The sequence below is a fragment of the Taudactylus pleione genome, unplaced genomic scaffold, assembly GCF_031769625.1.
Source record: "Taudactylus pleione unplaced genomic scaffold, aTauple2 ptg000093l, whole genome shotgun sequence".
Taxonomy (NCBI): Eukaryota; Metazoa; Chordata; class Amphibia; order Anura; family Myobatrachidae; genus Taudactylus; species Taudactylus pleione.
In genome coordinates this window covers 37,489,394-37,516,504 of record NW_028284495.1, presented here as the reverse complement: position 1 = coordinate 37,516,504, position 27,111 = coordinate 37,489,394, and the positions used below count along the sequence as shown (strand labels likewise).

Sequence of the window (27,111 nt, the reverse complement as noted above, 5' to 3'; positions counted from 1 at the left end):
AGTGTATGGCTTGCTTTAGATGAATGTGACATGATTTGATACTAATTAATAGTGTGAGGAAATGAAAGTTCAAGTCACGGATGACACCTAGGTTGCGAGATTGAGGCGTATGCTCCGGGATTAGCGGCTAAACTAGTGCAAACTACTGGGTGTGATGAATTTGAGCGCTCAAAAACCCAACTTTTGGTGAATTTCTGCCCTCCACCTAAGGAGGGTGCAAGGAGAATTAATGGGAACCAACAGCCATCGCATCCAGGGAGCACAAACAATTGAATAGCTTCCATCACTTTAGATGGAGAAACAGGATTTGTCACACCAGAGAACCAGTTTCCACTGCTTCAGTGTTCAATGGCTGCGTACTTTACACCTGTTGCACTGTGCATGGTCATCTGAGGCTTCTGAGCAGATGCTTGTTCATTGAAACCCAATCAATAAAGCTACCAACAAACAATCCTTACATGGATGATGCGCTTCCAGAGGAAGTTTAGAAACAGAGATTATTTTTATAAGCTACATGCCGTTTACCGTGACTAAACAAACATTAAGCACCGTAAACTGCATCTCCCGACTTAAGTACAGAGCATGAATAGCTCAGAATACTCATTCCTATAGCTATTCAACATCACATTTAAATGAACCCACAGAGTCCTGACTGACCAGTGTCTGTACGTCTGCAGAGGATTCCACATGTGTAGCCATGCCTCCTATAGCAGATAAAGTAAACATCCACATTTTCAACAGAGTTTGGCCACACCCCTTGCACTGGGCCCTGACAGAGCTTGTGGCGGTCTTGCATCTGTTCTCAAGAACAGTATTCAGATTCAACTCTGTTCGCAATATGCTCTGTATATTTGCTGCCACTAGTAGTCACCCACCCATGCTTCTATGGACATTACTGTACTCTCCAGCTGGAGGAACTTCTAGCAACAGGTCATGATGCAATAGTTCGCCGGTTGCTTTAGCTGCAATAAACTTGGAGTTAGCTGTCAGTGCACACTAGTGAAGAAGCAAAGGGAGATGAGCCAGTTAAAGCCATGAGTAGTACATTTGTGTTGTCTTTAAACTGCACATCTTTGTTTCCATAGCAACCAAATCCAACTGATCTGAAAGCTGCTACATTCTTGTCAATAAAAAGAATTGAAAAAAACAACAAAACGCACAACAGCAATATTATGCTCTCGCTGGATATATGCATATAGTACAGAATCTGTAACTACATGGATGCAAATGTTTCATTTTGCAGTATTTGGTGCTCAAGGAATGAAAATATACGTTAATCACACAGCTTTGTAATCCACAGACATCTAGCATTTGTGGGACTTTGACAGCTGTACACTTTAACTAAATGGCCTGGAGGTGTGTTGTTGACTATATTCTACCCTTTTACACCGACATGAAAATCCCGGGTTCTTGCACATGAACGCACATCAACCCAGGATTTTTGTCAGTGTAAACCGATCCACTGGGGTCCAGTGACCCGAGGCTCCAACTCCGGTAGCTTCCAGGGTTGGCCACAGTTCGCTCCCGTGTCACCCTGCAGTGACAACAGCGCGATTCGGGTAACTATGGCCCGGGCGCGACGCATGCTACCCAATTGGCTGGCTTCAGTGGTGCTTGGAGATTACATCATCTCCAAGCATCTACTGCAACATCGGAAAAGCCGGATCACTGCAAACACTGCTCCGATGTGAGCGGTGCTGACCTGGGCATACACCAGGTTGGCGCAGCAGTGTAAAAAGGGTCTGACCTGGATTGGAAATGTGTTTCAAATCCCTGGTCAGATCCAGGACTTTGGTGTAAAAGGGGTATCAACTGCCCCCACCTCCCAGCCTCATCTGCCTTTAATTCAATATGGTGCTCCGGGGAGTCACTTGGGTAACAGTGGGGTAGATGTATGAAGCAGTGAAAAGACTGGAGAAGTGTGCCAGTAGAGAAGTTGCCCATGGCAATCAATCAGCTTTGAGGTTGCTTTTATCAAGTACATTCTATAAAATTAGCTGATTGGTTGCCATAGGTAACTTCTGGAGAACCAGTGTGTGTGGAATGTACTAAAGTGCCAAATATATCGTAGCATAGTCCTAACAAAAGAGGACAGCCTATACAGCAGAAAAGTTACATCTATCCTTCCATCCTAGTCAACGACAAATTAATTCTAGATCAACTACAACCACGTCATGATATAGTGTATACTAATTCAACAGTGTTGTCAAATTATAGAGTAACAAAATAAAAAGTAAAACGCATAATCAACCAAAATTTCAAGTCAAATTCATAACCTAAATGACGTGACAGTGTCATTAGGTTATTATTTTACTATTCCTAAAGTGTTCCATTGTCTGCACAGGAAAGGGTCAAAGATAGGAAGGTATGTATGGAGAAAGGTATGTATGCAACATGTAATGTAGTCATAGGGGCCAATTCAACTGTTGATGCCAGTGGCTATCAGTGCCGGGGACCCGACTGAGCAATTCAATTGTTGCTTCGTTCAGGCACGAATAGCCACCGGCACTGGCATTTTTGCTCACCCCCTTCCTGTAGTGGCGAGTAGAAATGTGCAAAGAGTCCGTGAAGACTTTATACTGGTTTAGCCGCTATATGCAGCTACACCCTTTCTAATTGGGTGTGACAAGCTCGAAATTTAATGAGTGCTCAAAAACAATAGAAATGCTATATTGGCCACCCATTATTGCAGTGCCCAATACAATTGAATTGTCCTTATAATGTTCCCAACTATAGAGACCGTGAGCTATTCAATTGTTTGTATGATCAGCCCCACACAAGTCACGTTGACTGCATTCTCGAGCCCTAATGCACAGGATTAGCTGCGTTAAGCGGCTTCTGCCATGTAAAGTGACAGATATGCTATAGTTAAGGCGTGCTTGGCATACTCCGAACCAGTCCCAATGCCCTACATTACACAGATTTCTGCTCGCACCATAGGAGGGTTCAAGCAGAAATCCACAATAAGCGCAGGATTAGGGATGGTTGCCCATAACAATGTGAAGTATTGACATTCCGCAAGGACCAGCAGCGGAGGGTTAGGGATAGGCTGCGGGAGGGGAGGTTAAAAGGGAGAGTAGTGTTCATTCTAGCACAGGAGTGGCCAACCAGTCAGAGGCAAAAAGCCAAAAAATATTTATAGGCAAGTAAAAGAACTGATAGCATGCGTGCGATGTCAGAAGGCCACGCCCAATTTTGGGTGCACACCTTTGGGATGACATTTGCAGAAGCATACACCCCCGTTTTTAGTCACGCTGTGGGCGAGCCCAGTACAATGAAAATACACAATTTACATAATCTTCCCAATATAATTTTTTTTTTTCACCTCTTTACTTTGCTCTTTTTTTTTTTTTTTTATTAGTGGGACTTTACAATGCTTGTTTTCAAACATTTTTGAATGCCCCTTATACAATGCCCACTGTATTTGTGCCCCTTATACAGTGCCCCCAGCCCAGTGCTTACCTGACCACGCTGGCTCCAGCTGCATCTGACTGGATTTAACTGGATTCAGTAGGTGCGCAGGGCAGACTTCTCACATTGCGGGTGACGTTATGATGTCACCCGCACACTACATCATTGGCAACGCTGGCATCTTAAATGATCAGAGGTTTCTTTAGCCTCTGATCGCTTCAGAGGCCAGCGTTTACATTTGCCACCACGGGTCTGCTGTTTTGAGCGGTAGCACAACTAATGCTGGGCATACACTATACAATTATCTGTCAGATATCTGCCCAATCTGGCTGGATGGAATGAAAATCTGGTAATGTATGGGAGCCAATGACAATCGAACATATGGTCTTAAACACTGGAAAATGGGCAAAAATTATTGGACAAATGTATGGTAGCCAGTGGCCACCATACAGTAGCGACGGCTGGTTGGGGTCCTGCGATAGAGATGCTGGGTTTGAGGATCGACAAAATCAAACATGTTGGATTTCACCGATTTGCTGATCACAATCAAAATATGATTTCACCGATCCTCAGGGGGATCGCGGAACATCGATGGCCGCTGGTCGGCATTTTCAACCGCTGGATCGATGTTTCCGATCTGATCACACAATCTGATGCATAGGGTGTGTGCCCCTTAAGACGTTATGGTGCCCTATATGGAGTCAATGCCAGCAAACAAATAGCAAGCAGTAATTTTTTTTCCCATGGTCTCAAAAAACCCAAATCATAGATACAGTATTTGCAGATAATATGCTGTGTCTTACTGCACATTTGAACTTATGTCCAAAAACATTTTAGATACTGTACGTTCAAATAAATGTAAACCAGATGAAAATCAGATGTCAGACCTAAGCCAGCCAGACAAGTCCATTATAGCAATGTAGCAAAAGCAAGGCAACAAGTGGAATAATAGTTATTGAAAATAATTTCAAGAGGCTATGCAGCAAGACAAAGGGAGACTGACATGACCACGCCACCTGCCACAGATCTGGCAACTTATGTGGACATTTCAGTTTTGCAAATGTTGTAATATAAGCCACTATTACCGACTCTACTCCAGGGATGATTTTCTTCAGCAAAGGCTAGCATTTTTCCTCTGAGGCTCAACTTGTACTCCATAAAAAAGGTGTGAGCTCTCATTAGGAAGGACATAAAGCTGAATTCAGAATTTCAAGGCCAGATTTTAGAACTGTCCTCCAATCAACGCAATCACTGAAGGGGGTTTAGAACCAGTGAATACTGTTCCCTAACTACAAGTGTGAAGATTCAAACACGTTCAATATTGCTCTTATGAATGTCAAGGACAGTGGAGAAATTCCACTTTTACATCATGTTACTTGGTGGGTGACAGACTGCATCAGGAATGTCTGGTTTGATTCCTGCAACAACTCATGCTAGCCACATCACCATTTACTTCCATTAACAGAAGCAGACAATGCATTTTACATAGCAGAGAAATGTACAGTACACTATCAGTCACTTTTTAAAATTGCAAGCAGTTGCCAGTGTAAATTAACACTTTGTAATATTTCTGCTTTATAATGGTCATCAAATAGAAAAGATACTTGTTTTCTAATACAAATAGTTTAACAGAAGTATAGTAGGCACAATGTTACCGGTAACATTAGTAGGCAAAATGTTACTGGCGATTTAAGATAAACTCCTTTTCTACATGTAATATGAATCTTAATGCTAGATCACCGGTTTTATTTGATTTAAGTATTGTGATTAATGCTGGTCAAATATTTATTAGAATGCACTTTTATCCTTCATCGCAGCAAGTTAGTTACAAAACAAATCCTGGAAATGAAGAGCTGACAGTGTTCCAGTGGACTGTGGATGAGAATACTGCTTTGCATTATGTCCTAATACACTAGAAGGCAATGGAGAAGTTTGCTTTAGCTTGTTATTTAGGCAAATTTTTCCTGCAAAGCGTCCACATCTGTAATGGTTCACACTACTTGGTGGGAATTGTTTTTATCGCGGCTTTAGCGAATGGGTGCCCAACGGAGCAATTCAATTATTGCTCCAATCGGGCGTGAGTGCCGCAGGCGCACACACATGCTCGCAACCTCCTGAGGTGGCCATCAGAAATGTGCGAAAAGTCCATAGTATGGACGCCCTAACCAGTACTTTAGATGGGTTTAGCCACTTGGCGCAGCTAAATATGGTGCTTTTGGGCACGACAAGCGCTCAAAACAATAGCTCCGTCGAGCACCCATTATCACAGCACACAAAACGGCTAAAGGGGTGCGACTGGATGGCAACGGGGTGTTTTCACTTAGCATAAGTTTGCTTTGAGCTTGTAGACTGAATTGCGGCATATTGAGCGGTATGTATACGTAAACATCTGATGATTTCGGACAGAACTTTTGCACCAAGGCTAGGGCTCATGCTCGGACTATGTTACAGGTATACTACGGCTTTTAAAAATGGTGCCAAAGAAGATTAATCTAATGAAAAATTTTATTTAGTAGCTATAAAAACGCTTTGGGGGTGATTCAAATGTTGCTCTGTTCGGGCCGGTATTTCTGCTCACCCCCTCCTTAGGTGGCAAGCAGAAATGTGTGAAAAGTTCATGGTTTGGACGCCCAGGAACGTTGCATCGCACTCGCCAGCATTGCAAGTTTTCCCTCTATGGGGTGCAAGGGAAAACTTGGAATGTCAGCAATACCACAAGTGCCTAGTATGTGCAATGTCTGGTAGCACTTTCCGGTGAATTTAATTCCTCCCTATGGCTTTATGAATACTGAAAAATAAGCAAGAATTTATTTGGTATGAAGAGGAGTTCACTGAGAAAGTGAAATCAGTCTAAAAAAACTCTGCTGTTCTAGTTACAATAATCACTTCCACAATGGGTCTTGTCAATGATATGTTAATTTGAGATCTACGATAGCTTCCAAAAACCACAAGACTTTGGCAGGAATGTTTGGTTCACCTGGGTGCAGAAAATAAATTCAGTAGAACAATTACAATGTAATCACTGAAAACAGCATACATACAAATTTCTCTCCATACTGTAGGTTTCCTTCAATGGGAATGAATCATAGAAACTGAAAGTGATTGACTAATTTCGAACATTTCTGGCAGGGAAAGCAATCCCCCCCCCCCCCCTGCCGAAAAATCCCCCTCCTTTCCAAAATAGTGATCCTCCTTTATGCCACAGATCTGAGGCATAATAGTTGCTAAAAGAGGACAAAGGGCTCAAACACAAACCATGACGTGTCAAAAAAATGTCTGTTCTAATTGGCTAGGACTCTGTATCTGCAGCAATACGACATATAAATAGCCAAAACAAAAAGAGAAAAAAGTCTATTTGCGCTAATAAGACTATTTATTATAAAAAAATAAATCTAATAAATAGTGTCTTATTAGCACAGATAGACTGTTCTCTTTGTATGTTGTTGTTTCACCATATTTTGTGATGGCATAGGTGTGTTTTCATAAGCACACGTAATTTTGCTGCTATTAATTAAAAATATTTTGGTCAGACTGAAAAAATATATAGATATATCTTTCATTAGCGCCTAATCTCTTGTTTTTGTAAAACAAAAAAATTAAAGGTAAAACTAAAAAACAAAAAATTTAAAATAAACCCAAGGGAAAAAATGGTGTAAGCCGGCTGAACAAGGCTCCCACATAGGTACATAGATGTGGCTCATGTGTTAACACAAACATAGCAGCATGGTCAGGAATAAAACTGTTGGAATGTTCTGGTTGCCTATAATTAGAATGGCTTCGAGAGAATACTTTATTGATGGCAGAAGCTTCAGTGAAAAAAGGCATCACACGTTTCACAAAAGAATGATGATGAAAAACTAGCAGCAGTAGCAAGAGGGAGACCGTGGTTGAAAGTGCATACAGTACTCCATGATCTTGATACCTACGCACTAATCTGAAAGGCTAATGTTCATTTTCTTAACGTGGTAGGGGAAAACTCCCTTCTAAGGCAAGGTAAAAGCTACTTACTAAAATTGTACTGAGTGATCATCTTTTTCCAAAGTTGCATTTCTGACAGGTGGATTATCTTTCAGGATGACAAAGAACTCGTCCACAAAGCTCCTCCATTACAGTGACCAGATCTTGGAAGGGAAGAGAAGTGGGATCATTTGGACCACCACCTGGGATAGCATTTCCGGCAACCATGCATCAGTTGAGATTTTCTTCTGCACAATTCTAAATATTGGGAACATCTATTCCACTGCACATACAGGCCATACTGATCACATCTGGTGGCACAAAGCCCTGTTAAAGTGACTTTATAGTGACAACTCCTTTGTATGTCCACCACCTGTGACACTGTAAATTACAAATATAACATTAAACTCAATAAAATTAGGTTTATGCAGGGTACACACTTGGCCGCTCATTCTATCGAGAAGCTATATATCATGACATTGGGGATGGTGTGCACCAGATATGTCTGGAACAACATATTACAGTAGGGGTGGGCGATAAGCAGCCCTCCAGCTGCTGTGAACTGCATATCCCAGCATGCCCTGCCAAAGTTTTAGCATGCCCTGATAGCAAAACTGTCAGGGCATGCTGGAATGTGCAGTTCCACAGCAGCTGGAGGGCAGTGATTATTGCCCACCCCTGTATTACAGTGTCCACCTGTTCTCTCTTACTTGCAAAATGTGCCTGAAGCATTATTTATATTAGCTGTCAGTGTGGGCTGAAGGTCCTGTGACATTAATTCCATGTGATTATTCAGAGCCAATGTGCTGCAAAACTGATCCCACAATTTCAGATGACAAAAAGATTATTGGGAGCAATGAGTGCAAGCTTGTAGGAGGTCTACCCTCTCATTTAGGGCTCCAATAAGCAAAAGTTCTTTCTTCCATTCTATCAATGACCGTGAAAACAGAAGTGGTGAGTCAGCCTACAGATGAATGGTCCATAGAATGGTTACATACATTAATCACTGAAATTTTAGCAGCCTAAAATATGTTTTACTCCTCACAGCCAAGTAAATAATGTAGGCCTAGTGACAAGAGATTAAAAAAAAAAAGTCTGTCTGGACATACCCTAATATTATTATAACCTTGTTGATTTGTAGATCAATCCTTGCTTCACACTGGTCCTCGTACAGTGCCGGGCTACCTTCAGCAAGTAGTCTGCCTGATGGCATATGTCTATTTGGACCGCCCAAGCACACTATAAAGTCTACTTTGTAATCCTTAAGAGGCACTACCTACACAAACTAGAAGTGCCTCAGCTGGAAAAATGTAAAAACAAATATTATTTTAAAGTGTAAACATCACATCAAAGGACCTCCAACCATTCTAAAACTACCCCTTTCATTAATCTTTCCAGATTTTTGCTAAAGTACTCATCTGTTTAGCATCAGTCATGTCTGAAATTAACAAAAGTATGCGAGTCCACATGGACAGCAATGAAACACATCATAGTACTATCAAAGGATCCCTAAATTCCTCTTTTCTGTGGTATATCTGTATGAATGAAAACAAACTCATTTTAGGGTAAATGTTCTATTAATAAACCCTAACCAATACGCCTCTAGAAAAATAATAGGGGTAGGGGAGTCTTAAGGTGCGTATCCACTAGACGATTAAAATGAGCGATTTAACTATTACGACATAGTTATCGTTCAATTGCTCACTAATCGTTCATAAATCGTGCAGTAAAATGTCGAAAACAACCAGCGATGCACGCCCTCGCTGGACATTTTCGACATCTATCATCGCCTGAACATGCAGGCCAACCTGCCGATATTGACATGTTGTGCATGTTCAGGGATGAGGGAGTGTACCTGCACTTAACGACATATTGTTCAGTGTGGGCACATTATCCACTGCACAGAGTGATGAACGATTGTACGCTTATAATGTTTTAATCGTACAGTCGTTCCACTCTCGTCTAGTGGATACGCACCTTTATTTCACCATCAAACAAAAAGTATATCTCTGTTATTTATTACCAGGTTGTAATACAGGAAGCAATAGAAAAGCTACTGTCTTCTCGAGTAATAGTGCATGTCCCTATCCATCAGCAGGGTCAAGGCTTTTATTCCAGCTTGTTTGTAGTTCCCAAGTCAGACGGCTCGGTGGGCTGGGATACGAAAGGACGGTCCAGCAAAGGGTTTCCTAGGAGGAGGAGCAGCAGCAGATGGGAGATAAGTGGACTTACCACCTGTGGCTTGAGATATCCACTTATCCAGTTCCGTTCCAAACAGAGCTTCCCCTGTGAATGAAAGCGCTTCCACGGCTCTCTTAGATTCCGCATCCGCCTGCCATTGTCTCAGCCACAGGGCTCTACGGGCTGAGACAGCCAAAGTCGAGGATCTAGAACAGGGGTCTTCAAACCTTGACCATCCAGCTGCTGTGGAACTACACATCCCAGCATGCACTGCCACCTTTTTGATATAACAGCATGCTAAAACTATGGCAGTGCATGCTGGGATATGTAGTTCCACAGCAGCTGGAGGGCCAGGGTTGAAGACCCCTGATCTAGAGGAAAGACTACAAATATCTTTTGAAGCTTCTCCAAGAAAAGAAGCAGACTCTGCAATCTGTTCCGCTAGAGGAACCAGATCCTCCGCAGGAACACCAGTCTTAAGGCCCTCAGCAAACTACATAGCCCATGCTTCCACCGCCTTGTTGACCCAACAGATGACTAATGCAGGTCGAAGGGAGACCCCCACTACAGTCTACATATGCTTTAAAGGTAGTTTCTAACTTCCTGTCAGAAGACTCCTTTAAAGAAACTGCTCCTGGAACAGGGAGCACCGTCCTTTTAGACAAGACGTGACACTGAAGGGTTCACTGAAGGAGGTGTTTTGCATAATTTCCTGCTGTCTGCAGGAAAGGGATAGTAGGATAAACGTTTACGTGAGATCTGAAACTTTATCTGGGTGTTTCCACGCTGAGGTAAGGATCTCGTCCAATTCCTGAGACACTGGAAAGGAGGCTGCTAGTCTTTGTTTCTTATTAAAGATAGATGGCCTAACTTCCACAGGGTCCATGTCCTCAACATGTAATGCCTGGCGTATAGCTGCAATCAGCACCTCTACACCCTGAGCTACAGGCTCCGCTTCCTCTGGCACCTGTTCCTCTATAGGGTCCTGTACCTCCCCTTCCTCTGTATCAGGCATGTCCACCTCTTCTGGATCATCCCACATAAGGGTATTCGGTATTAGTCTCCCAGCAGGGACACTAGAGGACGATGCCACGGGAGGAACCTGGGCTGACATAACCGTTGTGAGCCCTTCTACAGACCTGGCTTAAGACCACGCACAGTCTGGTTCGGAGAAGGCAGACCTCAGATCTTTCAACCTCTCTATGCCTGCGAGAAGCTTCCAGCTTTGCAGACATTTGAGACATGTCTGATGTATTTGATCAGCCCAAAAAGGGTGTTGTGAGGATGCTGCAGTCTATTTCTGAAACACACTTACACAACAGGGAACTGGATGACAGTCTCGGTGTAAACTTCTCTGCACAATTCTTACAAGAGAAAGCTTTTTGTGCATCCTTAGACCCCTTTGAAGTCATGTTACCAATTCACTGTTCACATACACACACACACACACACAGAAAAGGTAGAGATACACACAGACTGTTTAGAAAGAAGAGATTAAGGGCATAGAGGGAGATTATGCCATTAATCCAGCCCAACCAGCGCTGATGCAGAGACCAGCGTAATGTAACACAATATAATGTGCTGCAATCGCTGTGTAAACACAGTCTAACCTGCTCTTCACAAGTCTAACCCCACTGTGCAGTCAATCTGGGCAGACAGTTCTCTTCTGCGTTTGTCAGCAGCCTGTGTCTTCTAAAATGGCCACCAGCCTCCTTCTGGGAGCACTGGGGCAGCTGGGAGGCAGGAGCAGAACTGTGTATTAGGCTCCGCCCTTGCTGCTTCTTAATGCCCATCTGTCATTTTCTCCTGGCCACCCTGCTACTCTGGGTGCCAGGAGTCACTAACCTTCTTGCTGCCAAATGCTGCCGGCGGCAGGTTGAGCTAATGGGGGACCGCAACGAGCGCCGCACGCAGCGCGCCTGGGTACCCCCCCAGAGACAGTGGTCTCTGTAGCTGAAGACCCCAGCGCACGCTGCAAGCAGTGGTGGTGAGGTCTCCCCGGCAGCTCCAACGAAGCAGACAGGCAGGGGCAGTGAGCTGCCTCTCTGATCTTCTTGCTGATCGAGGATCCTTTATTTTTTATCAGAGAGCTCTTTCTATGTGACCAGCTCCCTTGGCACAAAATTAAGACTGACCTGTAGGGGGGTATAGCGGGTGAGGAGCTAGCTACTATTCAGATTTATTAAAGTGCCAGCTCCAAGTTATCCCACTGCTGAGACTCCAGTGTCCCCTAGTGGATGAAGGAGAAATAGGTTTTATATTTTAGATTCCTCAAAATAGCCCCCTTTTGCTTGGATGACAGCTTTGCACACTCTTGGCATTCTCTCTATCAGCTTCATGAGGTAGTCTCCTGGAATGGTTTTCAAACAGTCTTGTAGGCGTTCCCAGAGGTGCTGAGCACTTGTTGGCTGCATTTCCTTCACTCTGCGGTCCAACTCATCACAAACCAGCTCAATTGGGTTTAGGACGGGTGATTGTGGAAGCCAGGTCATCTGACGCAGCACTCCATCACTTTCCTTTTTGGTCAAGTAGCCCTTACATAGCCTGGAGGTGTGTTTGGGGTCATTGTCTTGTTGAAAAACACATGATGGTTCCAGTAAGCGCAAACCAGATGGGATGGCATGGCGCTGCAGAATGCTGTGGTAGCCATGCTGGTTAAGTGTGCCATGAATTTTGAATAAATCACCAACAGTGTCACCAGCAAAGCATCCCCACACCACCTCCTCCATGTTTCAGTGGGAACCACACATGCAGAAACCATCCGCTCACCTTCTCTGCGTCTCCCAAAGACACGGCAGTTGGAACCAAAAATCTCAAATTTGGACTCATCAGACCAAAGTACAGATTTCCACTGGTCTAATGTCCATCCCTTGTGTTTCTTGGCCCAAACAATTCTCTGCTTCTTGTCGTTCATCCTCAGTAGTGGCTTCTTTGCAGCAATACGACCATGAAGGCCTGATTCACGCCGTCTCCTCTGAACAGTTGATGTTGAGATTTGTCTGCTACTTGAACTCTGTGGGCGGAATTCAATTGATTCCTGCCCCCATCGCACCCGACGGAGCTATTCAATTCTTGCTCCTGTCTGGCACGATCAGCTGACAGCGCTGCATTTAAGCTCGCAGCCCCAGGAGGGGGGTGAGAGCTGAAATGTTCGAAAAGTGACATGTTTGGGCGCCCAAACATCACTTTTTGCGATCGCGCCCAGCACTTTGGTCGGGTTTAGCTGCTTTACGCGGCTAAAAATGCACAGGGCGATAAATATGCACAGGTGCCCCTGCCCTGGGGGCGATAATGCTTATGGTAGTTGCAATACAAATCTATCATCCATGATCCTCCTGCCCTTTCCAGCACATCCCAGTGGCTGGGACCCAGCCAGCTGCAGGGCAGCAGCAGTGGGGGTTGTGGTGACACTGGTGAGATGCAGGGGGCAGGTGTGAGAAGCAGGGGGCTGTGGTGGGGATGCAGAGGGCTGTTGTAAAAAGCAGGAGTGAGAAGCATGAGCCTGTGGTGAGATGCAAGGGCTGTGGTGAAATATAGGATGCTGCAGTGAAATTCAGGGAGCAGTAGTGAGAAGCAGGAGACTGTGGTGACATGGCCTAGCCCAAGGTTGTCATGAGATGCAGTGGGCTGTGGCGAGATGAAATTTCTCCTGTGCAAAGCCAGGGCGGGAAGCTAATATTCAATATGAAAGCTTTCACAGTATTAACAAGATCCTTCTCACAGGAGATAAACATCCCAAAATATATTAGTTAAATAACAGACAGTGAGATCTTCAAAAACTGTTACAGCAAGGAAAGCCAAATAGTAGATATTCAAAACAGCGTCCTATTTACCCCTGCCTCAGTGGAATGAAAGTCAGGTGAGATGCAACAGATCAGTTATGAAACCATCAAAGCTGCAGGCAATGACTATACTGTGCTTTTCAGAGAAAGATAATACACTACAACCTGGGTCTTGGAAATAGCTGCGTCACTTCTTCCTTACAAGAACAGATGAATGTACAGAACTCCCTTCCTTGCACATTACTTTGTAACGTGCAAAGAAGGTGTGTAACAGAGCGGGACTCTGATGGTGGGTACACATTATACAGATATATCTGCAGATTGAGTCGTTCATACACAGTGAACGGCCATCATCTGTGTCTGGCCGCAGGCCCCGGCAGCCGTGGGGGGTGGGACTCGCCCTGACCCAGCCGCCGAGACCTCCGGTCAGACACAGATGATGCAGACTGCCTATACACACTTGCCGATGAACAGATATGTCTGCAGGCATATCTGTCCATCGGCTGTGCAGCACAGCCAATGCAGCATGTCTGAACGACGACGTTCACATACATATCGCAGGTACACACTGGCCAACAGGCAGCAGATATATTGGCCGATCAATTGATATATCTGCCAGTGTGTACACAGCTTAACGAAGAAGTGAAGGGTAGCTATTAGAACTGCCCAGAGTTTGAACTGGTCTGCAATCCTATTGGTTATTTGTGGCAGACTAAGCTACTTTTTTCAAGTTGTGTCAAGCAACGGGATTGGGTGAGTGTGTATTAATCTCTTTTGCTAGTAACTCCTTATGCCTAATAGGTCACATATGAGGCTGGGAAATGGAGTTAGATCATCAGGATAATTGTTGCTGCAAGTGCATAACTGAAGTAAGGGCAGTCTGCTTTTGTAGGATCAAGTATATTTAATGTCAATATAGCTATAGACAGTTCTTCCAAATTATTGGAGAGTCCGTCATTAATAAATTAAGTACACTATGCTTTAATTCTATTGGTGACTAATGTTCTAAAGTTAAAATGAATGCTCATAATAAAGGTCGGTATAGTATGATGACAGGACAAGTACTAGGTCCTGTCATCTGTGTGCTAGGGATGGCAGTAGAAAACATTTGAGGCCTCTTGTATTACCCTACAGATGGTCATGTTTTGATCTAGTAGCATGACATGGAGATTTTCAGTAAGGGAACTGTTGTGCGTATAAAGCAGCTGCATGTCACTTCCTATCGTAGTCAAGGACAGGAAAAAAAACAAGCTTAATGTTTAAATAAGAATTTAAGGGGGATAAACCTAGTCTGATTTGTCTGTTGTGCCCCTAAATGGCACATTACCAATGTAGTGTCAATAGATAATTTGTACCTCAGACTTACATATGCTGCTTTTAGGGCTAGCAGCACATTAAACACAGTATAGGTTCAAGAGGGTAAACTGTATTTTTTACTAATATATTATATAATATATATATTATATATATATACACATACACACACACTTAGCTTGGCCTAAATCACAAATATTCAGTTCAATCTTCAGCCATAACTCTCAAAAAGAAAATCCTTTAACTGGAAAGAATAAAAAAAAGTAAGTACCTGAGACTCCGTTAAGCTGGGCATACACGGCCAAATAAAATGTCTGTCAGACCGACAGACATTTTATCTGGCCGGCTGCCAGCCGCAGATGTCGCCGGCATACACTGAGATTTCTCTCAGTGTATTCGGCAGACATCCGCGCTCCGCCACCGTGGGAGGAGACATTTCCCCGTTCCTTCCGTAGGAAGGAACACAGGAAATGTCTGTCGGCCGCAGCTGGGCATACACTGCCCGATGTGGCCGACAGTTTACCGGGAAATATCGCATCGGACGGGCATGCTGGACAATCCAGCATGCCTGACCGAGAAATATTTAACCCTCTGTCGCCCCCCCACACACTACAATTATTGGGGCGATCCGCCGATATCAGGCGGATCGCCCCGATAATTGTAGCGTGTATGGCCAGCATTAGTATGTAAGACCATCACAGAGATTTATTTACATAAAGTAAATAAGTTTAAAAAGGTGGTAAATAAACTCTGCAGCATAAGGATCTCACCTTTGGGTAAACTAATTATTTATTATCAGTTATTTATGTAGCACACACATTCTGCAGCGCTTCACTAGGTAGACTCAGTTTTAAAGTGGCTATATCTCAATGAATTGTAGTAACTACTGTAACCTAGGATAATTTTTTTATTTTATTAAACTTTTTGTACCAAATTTTTTATTTATATTGTGCTATAATTCCATATAATGTACAATGGCGATGGAGAGAGTAGAAAATTATTGGAATTAGGGAATGATGCCTACTTTTTAATTTCAATGTATAGTCAATAAATAATATTCCATTGTTTACTACTCATGAGTGCTCTACTAAGGAACACTTTTGGATTCTTTACATCCATTTGTTTGTACATTTCTTTCTGTGCCGCACCTCCTGTGTCTACAGACAAGGATTATGTGAAATATTTAGTTTGCTGTATGTAGGAATTGGGGTCTACTGTATTTCCCCCTTTTTTTTTTCTCCCAAACAAAAAAGCCATATGATCTAATGGACTTTAAAATAAAGTTTATCTTGTGGTTAAAAGAGGCGAGTGCTCTTTTCCACTCGCTTCCACACAGCAATAATGTGAAAAGTGTAGGAGCTGCTAGGATAGGTAGTGTTCAACCTCAGGGGATAACTATAAATTGGATGTTACCAGCGCTTTATCTGCCCATTTGATCTAGAATTCATGGGCAGAACTATAAGACTCATCAAGAGTCAAATCTACACACATTAGGAACATATGCATAGAGCAGAGGTTCGCCAAACGCGGTCCTCAAGGCTCCCCAACAGTTTAGGTTTTAGAGATATCCATGGTTGAGCACAGGTGGTTAAATCAAATTGACTGAAGTCACCTGTGCTCAATCATGGATACCTCTAAAGTCTGAACTGTTGGGGAGCCTTGAGAACCGCATTTGGAAACCTCTGGCATAGGGCACGAATCTATTCAGTGCAATGTAAATAGCTCCGGGAGCTATTCAATACACCGCGCTGCCAAGTCCGACTAATGATTTCTTCTCTCATCCCTCCGGGGTTTAGAGAAGAAATCCGACAAAAGTCCCGGGCGCGAGGCTGTTTTCTGCCCTTCGCACCGGGAAAACAGCCTCGCGCCGGGAAGTTAGGCCGGGGAATGCCCATTATCGCACCTAAACACCCTGTTTAAGGCGCGATAACGAGCCTTCCCCGACCTAACATCGCGATGAATTGAATAGCTCCGGAAGCTATCTCCCGGAGCAATTTACATCGCGCTGAATAGAATCGTGCCCATGGAGTATGAAAATCACAGGATGTCTTACCATTTCAAAGAGTTACACAAAAGGGTATATTTACTAAAGCTTCTAAAAAATTCCAGTGGTATTGCCAATGGCAACCAGATTATGTCTATCATTTTCTAGAATGGAATATAGAAATAACAGCTACAATCTGATTGGTTGCTATAGGCAACACCACCATAGCAGCGCTATGTCCCTACTAACTAATAAAAAATAGACTTGTTTAACAAATATATAACATTCTCATATAAGAAAATAAATGTGTAACATCGCAAAACAATTACACACATAAAAAAATATTTATTTTCATGCTTATAAATCCTTCAAACGGAAAGAATAAAAAAATAAAAATAAAAAAAAAAAGTACCACCTGAGTCTCTGTTACTAAAACCACCAAAGACAGATTTATTTACACTAAAGAAAAAAAGATTAAAAAGGTGGGAAATTAAAATATCTGCAGTTTATGGATCCCACTGTCACCGCCTTTGGTTGGAAGGTTAACAGGTTTCATTTATTTATTTATATAGCACACACATTCCGCAGCACTTTACTAGGTACACTCAGATTACAAATATGCAATAATATTTCAAACCAGATTGCTAATCTCCACAAATTAGGACGGGATACAGTTGAAATCCCGGAGCGGGATGCCGGCGCTCAGAATGCCTGATCGCCGGCATCCCGTACCCAACCCATTAGGATGCATATATGTCACTTGTAGTGTTGCTCCTTCTGGAGGGCAAAAAGCACCCTGCCCTCCAGAAGGAGGGCAAAAAGCGCCCTGCCCTCACAGCCTGCGGGTGTCGTCTTTACCCGCGGGACGCATTGTCCCGCGGGTGGAGAAATGTGCGGTGACCCGGTCACAGCGGGAGAATAGACACCGGGCGTGCTTGCAGTGCTTGGGGGCTGCCCGGCGTGTCCGTAAGTGCCAGGCATGCCCCCAAGTATGACGAAAAAGGGGACGCGTCATAGACATGCCCCCTTTTATGGCCACGCCCCCTTTTCGGATGCGCGTCTTCAGCGCGCTCACAAAGTTGCCTCTCTAGCTGCGGCACCCTGCCTGCCGCCGGAGCTAGAGTGAACACTAATAAAATGATAGTAAATGTGAGTGCTCACTAATTAAACAATATTTGTAGTCAAACATGGAGACTTGCAGAAGCACAGGCTCTTCCAGCTATTGCCGCTGATTTACAGTAGGTGTAAATTGCGGCACCTGTGCTGGGGGCAACAGGATAAATCACATAGGGGCAAGTCAATGTTGTAGACGCCCCCTGCTGAGCAATTCAAATTTTACTCTGTTCAGATGCCTAAAGCCCCCAGGGGGACAATTTTCTCCTCACAGCCGCTTGAGGTGCGAAAAAAAAAGTGCCAAAAAGACCGATTTTTTTTTGGCCAACCTAATGCTGGTTTGGGTGCCCGAACCATATCTGTAAACTGGTTTAGACCGCTGTGCTGGAGCTAAACCCGATGCTTGTAGCAGCGATTAATACTAATGGGCGTCCAAATGAAGAAACAATTGAATTGCTCTGGGGGCACTTATTCATATAGATGCCCAGCAGGGGGCATTTACAACATTTTAATCGCAGCCTTAGATGTATAATGCGACAGAGAGGGAGGTGTGGAGAACCGGCGATGTCTTTCATATAGCAAGAGAAGTACAAAGAAAAATACTTCTCTTACGTGGTATTAGAACATATTTCCCTTTGTACCATAGATATTCTGAAACGTGCTGCTCTTTGTATTCAATGGACCAAGATTTTCCATATTATTATTCTCCTTTATTTATATGGCTCCACAAGGGTTCCGCAGCGCCTTACAAAGTACAGAAACAAATGAGCACACAAGAAAACAGCTATTAACAGTACAGACAATGCAGGACAAGTACATGATTTATAAACAATGCTGGTTAACACCTAAATAAGCAGCAGGGTGTCAGTAACCAAGTTTTAGGAGCCATTGTAAACAAAAGTAAAAGTAAGGCTAGAAGAAGCACGTGAGGGAAGAGGGCCCTGCTCGCGAGAGCTTACATTCTAAGGTATATACATGAAGATACATATAACATACAATGTGTAGTATCTTCTACAATAGAAACTTAACATATAAATCAGAAAGTGAATAAAAAAATCGTATGCATGAATTCGATGGGTATATCACATCAAATAATGTCCTTACAGGCTTTGTCTTGCACCTTTCTATGCAAGTCAGGTGTGTTTCTCAGTCACTTATTGGGCATCTGGTGGGATACATAATGAGACCATACAAAAAGATACCTTTACAAGCAAGAGCTTGCACTTTAACGTGTAAGTTAGGTACGTTTCCAGATTCAGACTGGGAAGATATCATTTGACAATTACTTTTAAGAGTAATAGATCATTTGGGGGGAGATGTACTAAGCTCTGGAAAGTGATAAAGTGCAGAGTGATAAACGACCAGCCACTCAGCTCCCAACTGTCATGTTACAGGCTGTTTGAAAAATGACAGTTGGGAGCCGTTTGGCTGGTGGTTTATCACTTTCCACTTTACAGAGCTTAGTACATCTGGCCCCAAGGATATACCCATCGAATTCATGAATAGAATTTTTTTATTCACTCTCTGATTTATATGTTAAAAGTTTTTACTGTAGTAGATACTACACATTATTGTTATTTGTATCTTCATGTATATATGGAAAATCTTGGTCCATTGAATACAAACAGAAGCACGTTTCAGAACATCTATGGTACAAAGGGAAAATCCAATCTAATACCACCTGAGTATTTTTCTTTGTACTTCCCTTGCTATATGAAAGACATCGCCGGTTCCCCACACCTCACTTTCTGTCGTATATATACTTGGTAGACCTAGAGGGATAAGGTCTCTTTAGTGTGGACAGGCTGAAGTCTTTCAAAAGTACAGCGCCCAAGTATCTTCCCTAACTCCACTTTTTTCTTTTAGATGTATAATGAAATGTAGCAACTTGGATCCTCTTAAATAAATGTTCTGATGGCTCTTTATTGTAATTGTAACAGGGTCTGGCGTGTCCTTCTAGGGTAGTGTATAATGATAAGACCATGTCCGACTTGATATAGGCATTTTTTTCCCAACTGAGTCAGGTCAGTCTGAGGAGACTGGCTTCTGATGAAATTGAGTTTGTGGAGAAACAAGTTAGGTCTGTGCACACCTTATTTCGGTGCTGTCCTGTACCCCACATTCAGAACTTATGTTCTCTTCTAAGCTGCCCTGTTATCCTCCGAAGAGAGTTTCCCTCCCCAGCTTTTGTTTCTTGTTTCTGTTCCTTCTTGGGTTGTAGCAGCCCCCGTCTTAGCAGCTGCATTTCCAACTGAATATCGCCAGGGCCCGATTTATATAATGAGTAATTTTATCCCACCTGCTTCCACAGACAGAAATCCTTAAAACATGACCTGTTGGATCAACTTAAGGGCTGAGGTTGAGAACCATTGGCCTAGACGATTACATTATTTTGAAAAACATAGTGCTGAAACTTATTGCAAGTCATCACTTTTTTAAACACATCCAAATTTCGTGTTAGACACCCTCCTGCCAGAGTTGTTAACATCGATAAGAGTCTACACCCGGGATATTCAACAAGTGGCCCTTAAGATGCTGTGGTACTACACATCTCAGCATGCTCAGCAACAGTTTTAGTTAGGGATGTGCAGGCTCGGATAGGTTCGAGTTTGCACGTGGAGTTCGGATTTTTCCCTCCAAAAAAACGGAACTCAGAACGAGGCAAAACGTCATCTTACATGGACGAACATCATCATTCCTGGTCTTTTGTCCAGGAATGATGATGTTCGTCCATGTAAGATGACGTTTTGCCTCGTTCTGAGTTCCGTTTTTTTTGAGGGAAAAATCCGAACTCCACGTGCAAACTCGAACCTATCCGAGCCTGCACATCCCTAGTTTTAGTATGCCCTAACAAAACTGTGGTGGGGCAAGCTCGAATGTGTAGCTCCACAGCAGTTGGAGGGCTACATGTTGAATACCCCTGGTCTACACAGTCTGATACTACATTATTGTCAAACACACACCATCCTTCTATATAGATATAGCTCCCAAGGACCCATACCCAGAGAAAAATGAGTCATTCCACGTCAGTTCAACCAGGTGTGTCCACCAGCCATCTCAGATTTTTATGAAAAACTTTTTTAGTTGAGAGGATGTAAAAAAACAAAAAAAAAACAATTTTGCCCAAATATCTCGACTGTCTGAAAAATCAATATTTTGGATACGAATGGTCAATTTGTTAAACTAGTAAAAAAAAAAGAAAAAGAAAAAAAAGAACCACTATGTGCTCAAACTCACAGTAATCTGCCAGTGATACAAAAGGGAAAATTCACCCAATTCCCTACAAACAATTCTAAAGGTCCCAAATTTGTTCAATAGAGCGCTAAAACATGTACAATGAACCAATAGTGATTTTAAAAGAATTAGTGTAGCAATCTCCCACTCCCTTTAGATGAAAAGCTTAGATCCTTACTGTAGGCGGTTAATTGTTCCAATAATTTCCACCTGGATCAGGATTCCTTTGATATTATAGTATGTTGGGGATCCTTTTCTCTTCTCAAAACATATAAACTTTCAGGTGGTTGAAGATCTGGTTCGTCATTAGACATTCATAGTATAGAGACGTTATACAGGTCCAAAAGGTGTCAAGATGTGATGGATTTCCACTGCTTGCAGACTGGTGCGGGTGGCTAGATGTTTAACTGACCCTCCAATGCAGTCACACGGACTCTTACCATGAGATGTGGCAAAAAAATTCCATTCTGCTTGAAAGTTGAAGTCATCCTTACGGAAGCATAAGTTCAAAAAGTTTTTGCAGTTCTTGTATTGTGCACTATGTGAACAATGTGAACATACTCCAGTTTTGGTAATAGTCCTGCTAAATGTTTCATAACTACCGTAATGAAGGCATGCACAGTTATGGCTACATGGTCATGGGTATCACTTATAATGCACAGACTCACAGTTTAAAGTGTCACAATAATCTTGCCTAAAATATACAGCAAATGGGTGGAGTGTTGCTTGTGAAGTGTCCCAGTGGAATCGTTCAATTGCATCCTGACACGAAAAAATAATTTTCTGCAAAATCTAGTAACACAATAGCTTCTGGTCGTATGACCACCCACAGCTATAGCGAGCGGCCAGGAAGATGGTCGCGATGGTCAAGACCACCGCGACCATCTCGCTTGCGACAAGACCCTTGTGGTAGGCTCTCGTTGCCGCAAGCCCCAGAGAGATTTCGTCTCTAACAGAGCCGAAATCTCTCCAAATGACATCACTCGTGATGTCAGTGGGGCCGGCCCCAAACGGAGGCGTTCACATGGGAATGCCTCCGTTTGGGCAGCCACTCCCCCGGCCCGCCCACCAAAGGGGGCGTGCTGTCACTCAACATCGACAGCACGCCCCCTTTGGTACGAAACCCCGTAGCGACCCGGGACTCGCGCATGCGCGCGACGGAGCCGGCACCGTCGTGCGCATGTGCTCTGGGCCACCATCGACCCGGTTGCGACCGCTCAGCGCTTGCGACCGGTTCTGAATCACGCCCTTTGCCCACATTTCTTCTCACATCTCAGGAGGCTGATTTGTCGCCCCGCAGCTTTAGGCATCTGAACGGAGCAACAACTGAATAGCTCTGTCGGGCACCCAATCATATAGATACCCACAATATTTGAATCGCCCCCATATCGTGAATAAGTGCAGGTCATTGTTTTTGTTTTATCAGGTTGTACCAATGACCTGTATCAATTGTCCTGAGATGTAGCACAACTCAAGCCAATTCAAAACATCTGTGATTTACATACTGGCACAACTAGCCACCCAAGACCACGAGGCCCAAGCACCGCCATAATCCGAGGAACCCACTGAAGCAAAGACTCCCCAGTGGGTAGAAATAAGTAGAAGGGTCCCCTTCACCGAGCAACAATCAACTGCGCATCAGCCCACAGATCACCATAGATTAAAGGAATTCAAACTACCCTGTGGACGACCCACTAGTAAAGTTGAATAGACACCATTTAGTGGAAAGCCATATTTATTAAGAATTTGACTGGTAGTACCCTCAAGCTGGACCTGAATATACCATTTAGAAAACAAGCTTTGAAATGAAACTGCTGCGTATATGAAGAAATTTACTGAAGGAAGAAATACCTTAATCATCATAAGTATTTAAAAAAACAAAACAAAATACTGTTACAAACATCTATCAGTCTTGCACTGAACTTGCTTACTTCATATAGCCTTTCACATCCATCATACTGACCCTGGAAAGCCACACACTGGGGTTTAATCGATTACTTGAAATGTGCCACCAGACATTATATCAGCCAGGTAGGTTATCCTAAGACATTACAAGTTTACCTTCACACCACATGCTTTGGATGAACAAGAACTGCCATTACGGAATGGCACATTGTTTGCAATCCAATTCACCGCCATATCCACAATCAGGTCATACGCAAAATATATGCACGCCACGCAAAACCACAAATATGTCTACAAGCTAAATGCACCACTGGGAACAACCATTTATTTAGAATTTTTACCACATTTTAATTGTAATTCTCCAAAGAAATCAAGACATTTTTTACCTAATTTATGGGCAGATTCAATTCAGCACGCTGTTTATAGCGCAGGGAAGGAGTTAGGCCAAATAAAGGATTTATTCTCGCGCCCTCCTGAGGGTTCGAGCAGAAATCAGACTAAAGTGCCGGCTGTGAGGCTGTTTGCCGGCTTAGTGCACTTTAGTCGCGAGAACCGGCATTCTCAGACTTAAATTGTTATAGCTAGGGGAGTTTAATAGCTCCAGGATCAACTTCCTGACACTATTCACCTTGCTCGGAATTGAACAAATAAGACATGATCTACTCAGGGGAATGTCTGGACATTGGAGCTGCAGCCAAACTTTTACAATAAATAAACTGTACTGTCCTTTCTTGTTCCATATAACCAATTGATGGATATATATATGACCGTATGGTTTATCCTTATTTCCAGTGGGTTGTGGGTCAGTTGGCAGGGAATTAAGCCACATACACACTAGACGATGTGTGTATGCGGCAATGTTATCGGCGGGGTGCTTTTGTTTTTTTCTGTGTTCACGTGGCACTATCACAGGGGGCTTACTACTGGAGGCACTATTACAGGGGGCTTACTACTGGGAGCACATTTACAAGGGGCTTACTACTGGGAGCACATTTACAAGGGGCTTACTACTGGGGCACTGTTACAGGGGCTGGTGTGGGCATGCTGCAGAATCTGATGACCATTAAAGAGGCATGTGTGGCGATTTGATTGTATGTGGGGAGGTTGAGGGGCATTGAAAGGGCATGTGTGGTGGTCTATAAAAAGCTTTCATATATTTTGGTAATGGACGATGGTCTGGTTCCTAAACTTTTAAGATGACTCCTAGATTTTACAAAAATTTGTCAAGCCCTGTCGTAAACGACCAATTGTTCAATCGCTCATTAATCGTGCATAAATGTCAGAATCGACCAGCGATTTGCGCTCCCGCTGGTTGTTTCCGACATCAATCATCGCCTGAACATGCTGGTCAATCTGCCGATAACGACAGATTGACCATGTTCAGGGATGAGTGAGGGTGCATACACTGAACGACATATCGTTCAGTGTAGGCACTGCAGGGGAAGAGGAACGACTGCACGATTACAATGTTGTAATCGTACTGCTGTTCCACTATCTGCAAAGTGCCCCTTGACTGTTTGATTGTGTTTTACTGCAAGGAAGTCCTTATATTTATTTAATACATGGCCATAATGTCCCTTTAAAAATAAAGATGTACACATTTTTGGATAGAAAATATTTAACAAGGTTTACTGAAAACCAGTAATCCTAGTGAGTAAAAAATTCTATTGGGGTACAAACTTAATATGAAATTGTGTGTGTACATAAGCAATATTATAGCACTGTTCTGTTAGTTGTTAGAACTGTTGTAGCTCTCCTCTGCTTCAGACTGGATTAACAATTTGGAGATTTTATATATATATATATATATATATATATATATATATATTCCCCCATACATTTTTATTGAGAATAAAACAGAATAAATGGGGTACAGAAACAAAGAGAAAGGGGCAAAAGAGGAAAAAAAAAATTATAAGGTATGAACAGGACACCTATAAATATCTAACAGTTATTACAGTACAAAGTATAGCAAATAAATAGACTAGACATCTGAATCTCCCGAGGGAGGTTCGTTTAGATTACAAGGGGAAGACGGGCTCAGAGGGCTAAATCTCGTAGAGGGAGCACCTCTATCATCAGTAACAGATATGCCATGGGTACCACTTTACAATAGGAGAGGACGGAGTCACAGAGTAATTAGCATCCCTAGTCTCCATTTTGAAATGGAATGGAGTTTTTGTGATGACTTTGGCAAATGGGGGGAGGGGACTACAAATGTTGGGCTATTGTAGGACACAAGTGTAAAAGGGCTAGAGAGGGATCTAGAGGTAATGTGAGGCCTATAACTTCCCTTATAAGGGAAAATACTGTCCAAAAAGAGCGTAGAGAGGGGCATTCCCAAATAATGTGAAAAAGCGTACCTTCAGAGTGGCAAAGACACCAGCAAAATTTAGAGACCGTAGGCCATATCTCATGTAGTCTAGAAGGTGTCAAATAGAGTCTGTTTAGGAGTTTAATATGCATTTCAACGTGATTAGTGCATTCAGATAGGGAAAAAGAGGATAAATAGATTCCCATTGTTTAAGGGTAAAAGAGCATTGGAGATCAGCCTCCCAACGAAGCTGAACAGAAGATTTGGTAGTCTGGTCAGTGGGAGACAACAGTAAATACCAAAATGAAATGGCCCCACGGGAAGAGGATCTAGATAGCCCATTTAGAATTTGGTCTTACGGTGTCTAAAATGAGGAGGGGCCGGTATTTAATTGAGCTATCCAATGTTGAAGTTGAAAATAATAAAACCAAACCGATGGGCCCAATTTAAATTTGGCACATAATTCAGAAAACGGTAAAAATAGAGGACGGGGAAAAAAGATCTGCTAGGGATTTTACACCCAATAAGACATATGAAGATTGGGAAACAAATTATCTAAAGCTTGGAGGGAAATTGTCCTAGTAGGGAGAGTGAAGTTAAAATGAGTCGGGAGCCTAATATCCAATATATTTAGGGTATTAATGGGGATTGTGGGCGTAGCTGTTTAGGTAACCATAGAAGGTCCGATAAAGGAAATCCTTGAAAAAGGGCATGTTCTAGGTCCACCCAGGACTTAGTGTGGGGGGGGGGGGGGGACCAATCACACAGCTGGGAAAGGAGGGCAAGTTTATGATACTCAAGTAGGTCAGGGTGGGTGAGGCCTCCTTGTTGTCTCGAGCGAATCATACGGCTATAAGCCATTCTGGGAGCTCTGCGTTTCCATACATAAGACGTCATCAATTTCCGCATTTGTTGTAGCATCTTACGGGGTATTGCATATGGGATAGCACGGTATAGGTACGTCAATTTGGGTAGTAACATCATCTTGACTGCCGCTAGACGGCCTAACCAGGAGACTTTGTGGTTCATCTAGGCAGTGGTTAAAGTTGTCAACTGTATCAGCAGAGGGGCGTAATTAACAATGTGAACATTACTGATAGTGGAGGGGATAGAAATACCTAGGTAGGATAGGAAAGAGTCCTTCCAAGAAAAAGGAAACCGCCCTTTCAGGGATTGTAGGGGCAATATTGATAGGTAAGGCTTCAATTTTAGTTGTATTCAGTTTGTTTTAGGAAGCAGCACTATAGTTGTTGAAAATATTATGGAGGGGAATCAACGAAGTCTCCGGGTCAGTCACAAATAATAAAACATCGTCTGCGAAGAGACACAATTTATGAGAAGTGTTACCTATCGAGAGACCAGGGAAATCAGTGGATCATTTGAGCGAGGGGTTCTATAGCCAATACGAAAATTAGTGTGGAGAGAGGGCATCCCTATCTAGTGCCGTTAGATATCTGGAAAGGTGAGGAGAGGAAGCCATTGCTAAAAATCTGGGCTGAAGGGCCAGTGTAAAGAGAATTGATAGAGCTAAGAATATCGCCTTGGAGTCATAACCTGTATAACACCTGGCGCATATAGACCCAATGGAGTCTATCAAATGCTTTTTCAGCATCTAGTGATAGGAGAAGTGGTGGTAGTTTGTTATGTGTGGCCCAGTCTACCAAATCCAGAACCCTACTTGTATTATCAGGAGCCTGACGTCCAGCAACGAAGCCCACCTGGTCAGGGTGTATTACCTGAGGAAGCAGTGGGTTCAGACGATTAGCTATTAATTTAGCATAGATTTTAATGTCCGTGTTAAGAAGTGCTATAGGTCTGTAGTTTTTACAGTCAGAGGGGTCCTTGCCCGGCTTCGGGTTAGTCACAATTTTTGCCTCCACTATTTCAGCTGGCATGGAGCCAGTTTTGGAAGCCTC

General features: G+C 43.1%; 1 protein-coding gene and 1 long non-coding RNA gene across 3 annotated transcripts in view; one reads left to right on the top strand and one right to left on the bottom strand.

The window, feature by feature from the left end:
- The window catches only part of LOC148526954 (uncharacterized), a 227,078-nt gene extending 219,418 nt beyond the window's left edge, over nt 1-7,660 (top strand). The window contains exon 4 of the long non-coding RNA XR_015878209.1: nt 7,485-7,660. This is a non-coding gene — a long non-coding RNA (uncharacterized LOC148526954). The remainder of the gene's footprint in view (nt 1-7,484) is intronic.
- Nucleotides 1-27,111, bottom strand: part of ANKRD12 (ankyrin repeat domain 12) — a 167,987-nt gene that overhangs the window by 121,262 nt on the left and 19,614 nt on the right. The window lies entirely within an intron of this gene.